Raw genomic sequence first — 10196 nt, forward strand, 5'->3', positions numbered from 1 at the left:
ATATCAAGATGTGAGCAACTACCATTATTCATCTAAGTTTAGCATGAAACACAATCATCACCCTTATTAATCTTTTATAGCCGAAAACCATACTCACCCCCAAAATCGAAATTTCAACATGGTTTACAAAAATCACTTGATAACTCACTCAATATCAACTAAAATTTCAAAAGCTAGTACATACTTCCTTACCTTAATAGTGACTTAAGATGACCGATTGCTCATGTTACCAACAATATTCAAGATTTGAACATGGGCTAAGTAAGGGACTTAGTAACTAGCTTAATACATTCAACAATTTCCAAAAGCTACCATGCATTACATACCTTATTCAAGACTAGAAGGAGTGGCCGAATGTCTTACTTCCCCTTCCCCCTTCTTCTTAGCATTTTCGGCCAAGGATGATAAACGATGAACAAATTTTTTTCTTTCTTTCTTCTTTAGAACATTCGGCCAAGGGGAGATGAAGAAAGATGGACACCTTTTTTTTTTTTTTCCTTCTTACTTTCACGGCAAAAGGGGAGGAAAGAAACAATTACCACACATCCTTTCTTTTTTTCCATTTCTTTATTCCCCATACTTCTTATTATATTTTATCCTACATACCTCACTAGGCCAACATGTTCCCAACATGTTTCCACCCATAGCATGGCCGGCCACTACATATTAGGGAGGGGGAATTTGACATGCAAGTCCCCTTTTTCTTCCCCATGCACTAATAGGTCCTCATGCATTGACCTATCACATTTTAAAATTTTCTCACATATGTCCTATTAACTAAATTCACATGCAATCGACTAAATCGAAGCTTGAAATTTTCACACAATCATGATTACATATTCTAGACAATAAACATCACATTCAAACCTTTCGGTGACTCGGTTTAGCGGTCCCGAAACCACTTCCCGACTAGGGTAAATTTTGGGCTGTTACAACTCTCCCCCACTCAGGAAATTTTCGTCCCCGAAAATCTTACCGGTAAGTAGGTTTGGGTATCGTTCTTTCATCGAGCTCTCGATTTCCCAAGTAGCTTCCTCGATCCCGTGTTTGAGCCATAACACCTTTACTAACGGAACCCTTTTGTTTCGCAACCCCTTCACTTCACGAGCTAGGATACGCATCAGCTCTTCTTCATAACTCATATCAGCCTGAATTTCAACCTCCAACGGACTAATTACGTGCGAAGGATCAGATCTATAGCGCCGAAGCATCGAAACATGAAAGACGTCGTGAATCTTTTCAAGTTCAGGGGGCAAAATCAATCTATATGCAACCGGCCCCACTCGTTCGGAAATTTCGTACGGCCCAATGAATCTCGGGCTCAACTTGCCTTTACGGCCAAATCTGAGTACCTTTTTCCAAGGCGAAACTTTAAGGAACACTTTATCTCCCGCCTGATATTCAATGTCCTTCCGTTTTAAATCCGCATACGATTTTTGACGATCTGTGGCTACCTTCAGACTTTCGCGGATTACCTTTACTTTCTGTTTGGCATCTTTAATCAAATCAACTCCGAAAATTTTACTTTCACCGAGCTCGGTCCAAAAAAATGGTGTACGGCATTTACAACCGTACAAAGCCTCGTAAGGTGCCATCTTAATACTTGATTGGAAACTATTGTTGTAAGCGAATTCGATCAAGGGTAAATACCGTTCCCATGAACCACTAAACTCGAGGATGCAACATCTCAACATATCCTCAAGTATCTGAATTATCCGCTCGGATTGACCATCGGTTTGGGGATGAAAAGCGGTGCTAAAATGCAGCTTGGTACCCAAAGCTTCTTGCAATTTCTTCCAAAATCATGAGGTGAATCTCGGATCTCTATCCGACACGATAGAAATAGGTACCCCGTGTAATCTCACAATCTGAGAAACGTACAATTCAGCTAGTCTATCCAATGAAAAATCCGTACGCACGGGAATAAAGTGAGCCGACTTAGTCAGTCTATCAACAACAACCCAAATCGTATCCTTCTTACTTGCTGACAATGGCAGTCCGGACACAAAGTCCATTGTGACTCGATCCCATTTCCACTCGGGTATCATGGTCGGCTGAAGTAATCCTGAAGGCACTTGATGTTCCGCTTTCACTTGTTGACATTTTAAACATCTCGAAACAAAGTCGGAGATGTCTCGTTTCATACCATGCCACCAAAACCGACGTTTCAAGTCGTTGCACATTTTCGTGCTCCCTGGGTGAATTGACATTCGGCTACAATGGGCTTCGTTCAGAATCATCGGAATGAGTTCCGAATTCCTTGGAACACACAAACAACTTCTAAACCTCAAACAACCATCATCATCAATCTGAAACTCCGATTCCTTGTTCGGAACACACTCAGCTCGTTTTGCAACCAATTCATCATCGACCTTCTGAGCTTCACGAATTTGATGAGTCAATAATGGTTTGGCTTTTAATTCAGCTACTAACACATTGTCAGGTAGAACAGACAAGTGTACATTCATCGCTCGCAAAGCAAACAGTGATTTCCGGCTTAAGGCGTCCGCAACCACATTAGCCTTTCCCGGGTGGTAATCAATGACAAGCTCGTAATCTTTCAACAACTCAAGCCAACGTCTTCGTCGCAGATTCAAGTCTCGTTGAGTCATCAAATATTTGAGACTTTTGTGATCCGAAAACACATGGCACTTCTCACCAAACAAATAATGTCGCCATATTTTCAATGCAAACACAACGGCGGCTAGTTCGAGATCATGGGTCGGATAATTTCTCTCGTGTGGCTTCAATTGTCTCGACGCATAGGCCACAACTCGACCTTCTTGCATCAATACGCAACCCAACCCAAGTAGGGATGCGTCACTATAAATGACAAACTCTTTACCCGATTCGGGTTGCACCAAAATTGGAGCTTCAGTCAAATGAGTTTTCAGTTGATCGAAGCTTTTCTGACATCTCTCCGTCCATTCGAACTTAACATCCTTTTGAAGTAGCTTCGTCATTGGTGTGGCTATCATCGAGAAACCTTTGACAAATCGTCGGTAATAACCGGCGAGCCCTAGAAAGCTCCGGACTTCGGTAACATTTCTCGGAGGCTTCTAGTTAAGTATGGCTGAAATTTTGCTCGGGTCAACTCGAATACCCGATGCGGATACCACATGACCCAAGAAGCTAATCTCTCTTAACCAGAACTCACACTTACTGAACTTAGCATATAACTGCTTATCCCGCAAAATTTGCAACACGAGCCTCAGATGCTCAGCATGTTCGGTCTCATCTCTTGAATAGACCAAGATGTCATCAATAAACACAACTACGAACCGATCCAAATACGGCCTAAAGATCCGATTCATCAAATCCATAAACACCGCAGGGGCATTAGTGAGCCCAAACGGCATCACTAAGAACTCGTAGTGACCGTACCTCGTTCTGAAAGCAGTTTTAGGTACGTCCGAATCTCGAATCCGCAACTGATAATAACCCGATCTCAAATCTATCTTTGAAAACACCGATGCTCCCTTTAATTGATCAAACAAATCATCAATACGCGGTAACGGATACTTATTCTTTATCGTCACTTTATTTAGTTGACGATAGTCAATGCACCACCTCATGGTTCCGTCCTTCTTTTTCACGAACAATACTGGTGCACCCCAAGGTGAGAAACTCGGTCGAGCGAAACCTCTATCCGTCAATTCTTGCAACTGAGCTTTCAACTCTTTTAACTTGGTTAGTGCCATACGATACAGAGCGATCGAAATTGGCGTAGTTCCAGGTACAAGCTCAATACCAAACTCTACCTCCCGAACAGGTGGCAAACCCGGTAATTCTTCAGGAAAAACATCCGGGTATTCACAAACCACCGGCACCGATTCGGGTTTCTTTTCTCACTCCTTGTCATCAAGTACATACGCGAGGTATGCTTCGCACCCTTTCCTTACATATTTCTGGGCCAACATTGCTGATATTACAGCTGGCAACCCCCCTTAAGTCCGCAGACTCAACTCGGATTATTTCGTTATTTGCGCACCTCAAATCGATAGTCTTGCTTTTGCAATTCACAACCGCATCATGCGCGGTTAACCAATCCAAACCAAGAATAACATCAAACTCGTCGAACGGCAAAAGCATCAAATCGGCCGGAAAACAGGATTCTCGGATTATTAGAGGGCATCTCTTACACACTTTATCAACAAGTACACATTGACCCAAAGGGTTTGATACTCAAATTACGAGCTCAGTAGACTCAACAGGTAGAGTCTTACTGGTTGCTAAGGTTTCGCATACATATGAATGAGTAGAACCAGGGTCAATCAATGCAATCACATTAGTATCAACGAGAGTGAAGGTACCAGTGATGACGTCGGGGGAGGATGCCTCCTCTCGTGCGCGAATGGCATATGCTCTAGCAGGAGTACGGTTCTCAGCTCGATCGGCCATATCAGAGGCCCCCCTCTGACTACCACCCCTGCCTCCTAAAATTCTCGGTGGTCTACCTCTAGATGTCACTCCACTAGGTCTTGCACCTTGAATCTTATTCTTCTCATCCAGCTCCGTGCAATCTCTAATGAAGTGGTCCTTCGAACCGCATCCGTAACAGGCCCTGCTAGTAGACTTGCCCCAACATTCACCTAGGTGTCGTCTTCCACATTGGGGACATTCAGGTTTCTCGTGACGATTATTGCCCACACTAGCTACCGAAGTAGCTCAGGAGCCCATCGATGGTCTTGCCCTGATGGAAATTCCCACAGTCACCCTCGACTTATTAATGTCCTCCCTGAACTTCTTTACAGCTGAGAAAGGAGCTTTACCCGTCGATCTTTTACGATAATCTCTAGCTTCAAATTCAGCCTTCCTCTTCTCCTTTCCAAGTTCTTCCGCCTTGCAGGCTCGTTCGACTAGTGTTACGAATTCTTTTATTTCCAAAATACCCATTAGTAGCTTTAAATCTTCATTCAATCCTTCCTCGAATCTTTTGCACATAGCAACCTCGTCAGCTACACACTCTCTGGCATACCTACTGAGTCTTACGAATTCATGTTCGTATTCAGATACAGTCATACGGCCTTGCTTGAGTTCCAAGAACTCCTTACGCTTCTGATCAATGAACCGTTGGCTAATAAATTTCTTTCGGAATTCCGTTTGAAAGAAGTCCCAAGTTACTCGCTCGTTTGGGACTATGGAAATCAAGGTCCTCCACCAATAGTAGGCTGAGTCTCGCAACAAAGATACAGCACATTTTAGACATTCGTCGGGTGTGCATGACAATTCATCGAACACCCGAATGGTGTTATCAAGCCAGAACTCAGCCCTTTCGGCATCATCAGTTACTATGGCCTTGAACTCCTCGGCCCCACGCTTCCTAATCAAGTCTACTGGTGGCTTACTCAGCCTCACAAGATCAGCGACTGATGGCATTACAGGCTCTTGGGGTGGATTATTCAAATTTGGGAATTGTTGGACAGCCGGGTTGGTTCGGGCATATTGCGCGACCCACTCATTCATCATGGTAAAGAAGGCTTGTTTAGCCCCCTCACCTTGATTATTCGCGGATGACTGAGGTTCAACAGGCGGCGTCCCTTGTGCAGGAGCAGCCGCTACACTCTCAACGTCATCCGCTAGGGTTCTTTCTTCACCGGGGTCCATTTGCTAATCAAAACAAAAACATTTCAACCGTCAGAAGTCATCACACATTTAAACATTAACATTCGGCATGTATAGCTAGACTCATACGCGCTATGGTAGTCCTAGAACCGACTAAACCATAGCTCTGATACCAATCAAATGTAACACCCCGAACCCGAAACCGACACCGGAGTCGAACACGAGGTGTTAACTGACTTTAACCCCTTACAAAATTTATTTTCCAGACACTGCCCAATCTGTGTACTAGTCGTTTTAAAAATCATATCTTGAGTTTCGTAACTCGAAAATCAGTTTCGTAATTTTTCCCCGAAACTAGACTCATGTGCCCATCTATGTATTTTTTTCTAGAATTTTTGGTCAGGCCAATTAGTACAGTTTATTAGTCAAATTCTCCCAAGTTGCAGGGATCGACTACACTGACCTTTTCCCAATACGACTTGAATATCTCCCTACACGGGGCTTCAATACTGATGCCGTTTGTTTCTATGAAAACTAGACTCAGAGAGGAATCTGTACATATATGGTACGACCCCTAATTATCTCTGGTTAATTTATTATGAATTTCCAAAGTCGGAGCAGGGAATCCAGAAACCGTTCTGGCCCTGTCCCACTATAATCTGATTATCTCTTAATATACTGCCCATATGATCTTTTCATTACTTCCTCAAGAAAACAGACTCATCGAGCTTCGATTACATAATTTATTCATCAATTAATTCCACTCCTACTATTTTTAGTGATTTTTCAATCTCATGACACTGCTGCTGCCAGCATCTGTTACGAAAGTAACTAGGTCCATTTCATGCCTACCCTTGATCCAACTCAATCGAACATTCGTGCCATTTTCGCATGGCTTAAAGTTTACATGCCAAAATTCAAACACAACGTAATAGCTTATACATGCCAAAATGTTCTTCTAAGCCAACTAAGAAGAAAGTACCAAAACTTGCTATCCGATGTGATGACTTCGATGACGGCCTGACCCCGCAAAATATAGATGAGTCCAAGCAACCTATTATGGGTGACAAGGAAACACCGAGTGAGTTTATAACTCAGTAAGTCATAAGCAATGCACTACCATCCATCAATAACATTATCACAAGAGGAAACAAAATGGAACGAGACAATTTACTCCATCCATACCGAACCATACCATGGTTCCTCCAACCTATCGATTCAATTTCATATCAATTCATGCATTCACAATCCATATACTCATCAATAGGACATTGAAGCATTTTCATAAATCAATTTATTTTCGTTACAATCAAACGACTAAACGGCCTTTCACCCATCCTACGATAAATTTTATGTACGTGACTTCAAGTATAGTTGTCACATAGGTTCAACTTACCGAGCTCAACACCAAGTATAAGTATAGCACCTATTAGCCATGTACTCAAGACACTTACCCGATCCGCTGTCCGCGATCGACTCAATAGTGTCGCACACATAGTGTCCATAATGATTCACGAATGTATATTGAGCCCGCACACTCAGTGCTATATAATCAACTCGCACACTTAGTGCTACGTAATCATATCGCACACTTAGTGCTACATAGTCAAACTCGCACACTTAGTGCCGCATGGTCAATTCGCACACTTAGTGCATCATATTCATTTCGCACACTTAGTGCAACATAGTCAAATCGCACACTTAGTGCTGTACAATTTAATCCCGCGCACTTAGCGCCAATCTCATGGTCATAAATGGTTATCCCGCACGTTTAGTGCCGAGATCAACAACTCTGTACATCTTACCTCTTTTCTTTCATTCAACAATTTCATCATCACATACGTACATGCATATATATATATATATGTATATTTATTCATTCCATTCAGCATCAATACATAAACATTATGACCATTGAAATACTACCAACTACATGCTTAATGACTTACTTTATGTTGGGTAAAATAATTCCGAGTCGGCTACTCGATGACCTTCGATTTCCCCTTGTTGGACGCCTCTCCTTTAGGTTCTTGAGCTTAAATAAATAAATCAACTAGTTTAATTACCTTGCTAGTTATTTATATCCCGTAACATTAATAGTTTCATATCAAAAGAAGCATACGGCAACATTCTATTTCAAGGTACATATTCATAATTCAAATTCGACCATATAAACCAACATCATCCACTTGATCAATTATAAAGAATTAAGGTTAATATCACCATGTGTACTCTATATGGCCCATTATACATAACCAATTTTAACATCATCTATGTATTCACTCATATGGCCGAATATACATACCCCCATATAACATCATTTTCATTCCATTTAACACTTAATTCATCATAAATTTCCCCCTTTGCTCTCTTTTTTTTTCTTCATGGCCGAATGCTCCTTCTACTCCTTTTACCTTCACAAAGCATGAATTTCATCATCCAACTTACAAGCTTACAATCTCATGAAGTTTAACCTCATGGTACCTATCAAACTCTCACTCATTAGCTTCTATCATAAACCTCCAACAACACCCGATAAACATATACTTTGGGGGTCTATGGTAGAACCAAGAAAGAAACTCATAGATATCAAGATGTGAGCAACTACCATTATTCATCTAAGTTTAGCATGAAACACAATCATCACCCTTATTAATCTTTTATAGCCGAAAACCATACTAACCCCCAAAATCGAAATTTCAACATGGTTTACAAAAATCACTTGATAACTCACTCAATATCAACTAAAATTTCAAAAGCTAGTACATACTTCCTTACCTTAATAGTGACTTAAGATGACCGATTGCTCATGTTACCAACAATATTCAAGATTTGAACATGGGCTAAGTAAGGGACTTAGTAACTAGCTTAATACATTCAACAATTTCCAAAAGCTACCATGCATTACATACCTTATTCAAGACTAGAAGGAGTGGCCGAATGTCTTACTTCCCCTTCCCCCTTCTTCTTAGCATTTTCGGCCAATGATGATAAAAGATGAACAAATTTTTTTCTTTCTTTCTTCTTTAGAACATTCGGCCAAGGGGAGATGAAGAAAGATGGACACCTTTTTTTTCTTTGTTTTTCCTTCTTACTTTCACGGCAAAAGGGGAGGAAAGAAACAATTACCACACATCCTTTCTTTTTTTCCATTTCTTTATTCCCCATACTTCTTATTATATTTTATCCTACATACCTCACTAGGCCAACATGTTCCCAACATGTTTCCACCCATAGCATGGCCGGCCACTACATATTAGGGAGGGGGAATTTGACATGCAAGTCCCCTTTTTCTTCCCCATGCACTAATAGGTCCTCATGCATTGACCTATCACATTTTAAAATTTTCTCATATATGTCCTATTGACTAAATTCACATGCAATCGACTAAATCGAAGCTTGAAATTTTCATACAATCATGATTACATATTCTAGACAATAAACATCACATTCAAACCTTTCGGTGACTCGGTTTAACGGTCCTGAAACCACTTCCCGACTACGGTAAATTTTGGGCTGTTACATGTTATATTTTCGATGCTTAAGTATTATGTGAATTCAAATTCTTTAATGTTATTATGAGTTATACTTTGATTGCTTCATGAGTAAGTGATTGGTACTATGGACATTGAGATCGACATTACGAGCAAGCTTGACAGAGATGTAATATCGAAGAATCCCATTTGAACCTTAGGAATAGTTTAGGATAGAAGTGACATGTCACTAGGAACCATGTGATTTATGAGCTCATGAGACATGTCATGTATGTTTATGTAGTTCCGGGTGCTGGTCTTGTACGTCCTACCGGTGGCTGGGTAGTTCGGCATGTGTTGCGAATACCAAACAGCTTATGTGAGCAACCCGTATAGCTATGTCCTGACTGATAGCTTGTGTGAGCAGGCCTGTGAGTAGCTCAAGAATGAGATTTTATGTGTTATGTGATCTAAGGTAGCTTTAGCTACATATGTGGCACTTATGTGCGAGTCTTCCTTGTACCCAATAGTATTCCAAGTGTTCAACGGGTAAATTATCGAGTAACTTGACAGAAGACCCAAGGGGTAAGTCAATGAGAAGAATGGGTAAGAGATTATGTTATGAGTTGATACAAGTATGTATACCGAACTTATGAGTAATGTCTTGGTATGTGATGAACTTATGACAAGGTTGTTTATGTGATGAGTAAGTTTAAGTGATTTGATGAAATAAAAATTTATGTTCATTATGTTAAATATATGTTAACTACTTGTTTAGATAGCATGTTATTTTCATATGGACTTACTAAGCTTTAATGCTTACCCCCTTTCCTTTCCATCTTTTATAGTGTCGTCAAGCTAGCTCGGGGATCGAAAGACGTCGGAGACTCAATCACACTATCAATTGGACATTTCGGTATAGTTAGTCTCAACATTTTGATTATAGCATGTATAGGGGTCTTAGTCATTTTGTTATGTGTCATATCGATTAGCCAAATGAGTTGGCTCATGATGGTATTATGATTCGTTTTGTATAAGGCCATGAGATGTGGCTTATATTTGCTTCTCAGGTTGAAACCCTAATTATTTATGCATGCATGCAATGTGTTTATGCTTTGTGATGTGGTTGGTGGTTGCTTGTTAGTAATGGATATGGTA

This window comes from Gossypium hirsutum, chromosome A04 (genome assembly GCF_007990345.1).
Source record: "Gossypium hirsutum isolate 1008001.06 chromosome A04, Gossypium_hirsutum_v2.1, whole genome shotgun sequence".
Classification (NCBI taxonomy): domain Eukaryota; kingdom Viridiplantae; phylum Streptophyta; class Magnoliopsida; order Malvales; family Malvaceae; genus Gossypium; species Gossypium hirsutum.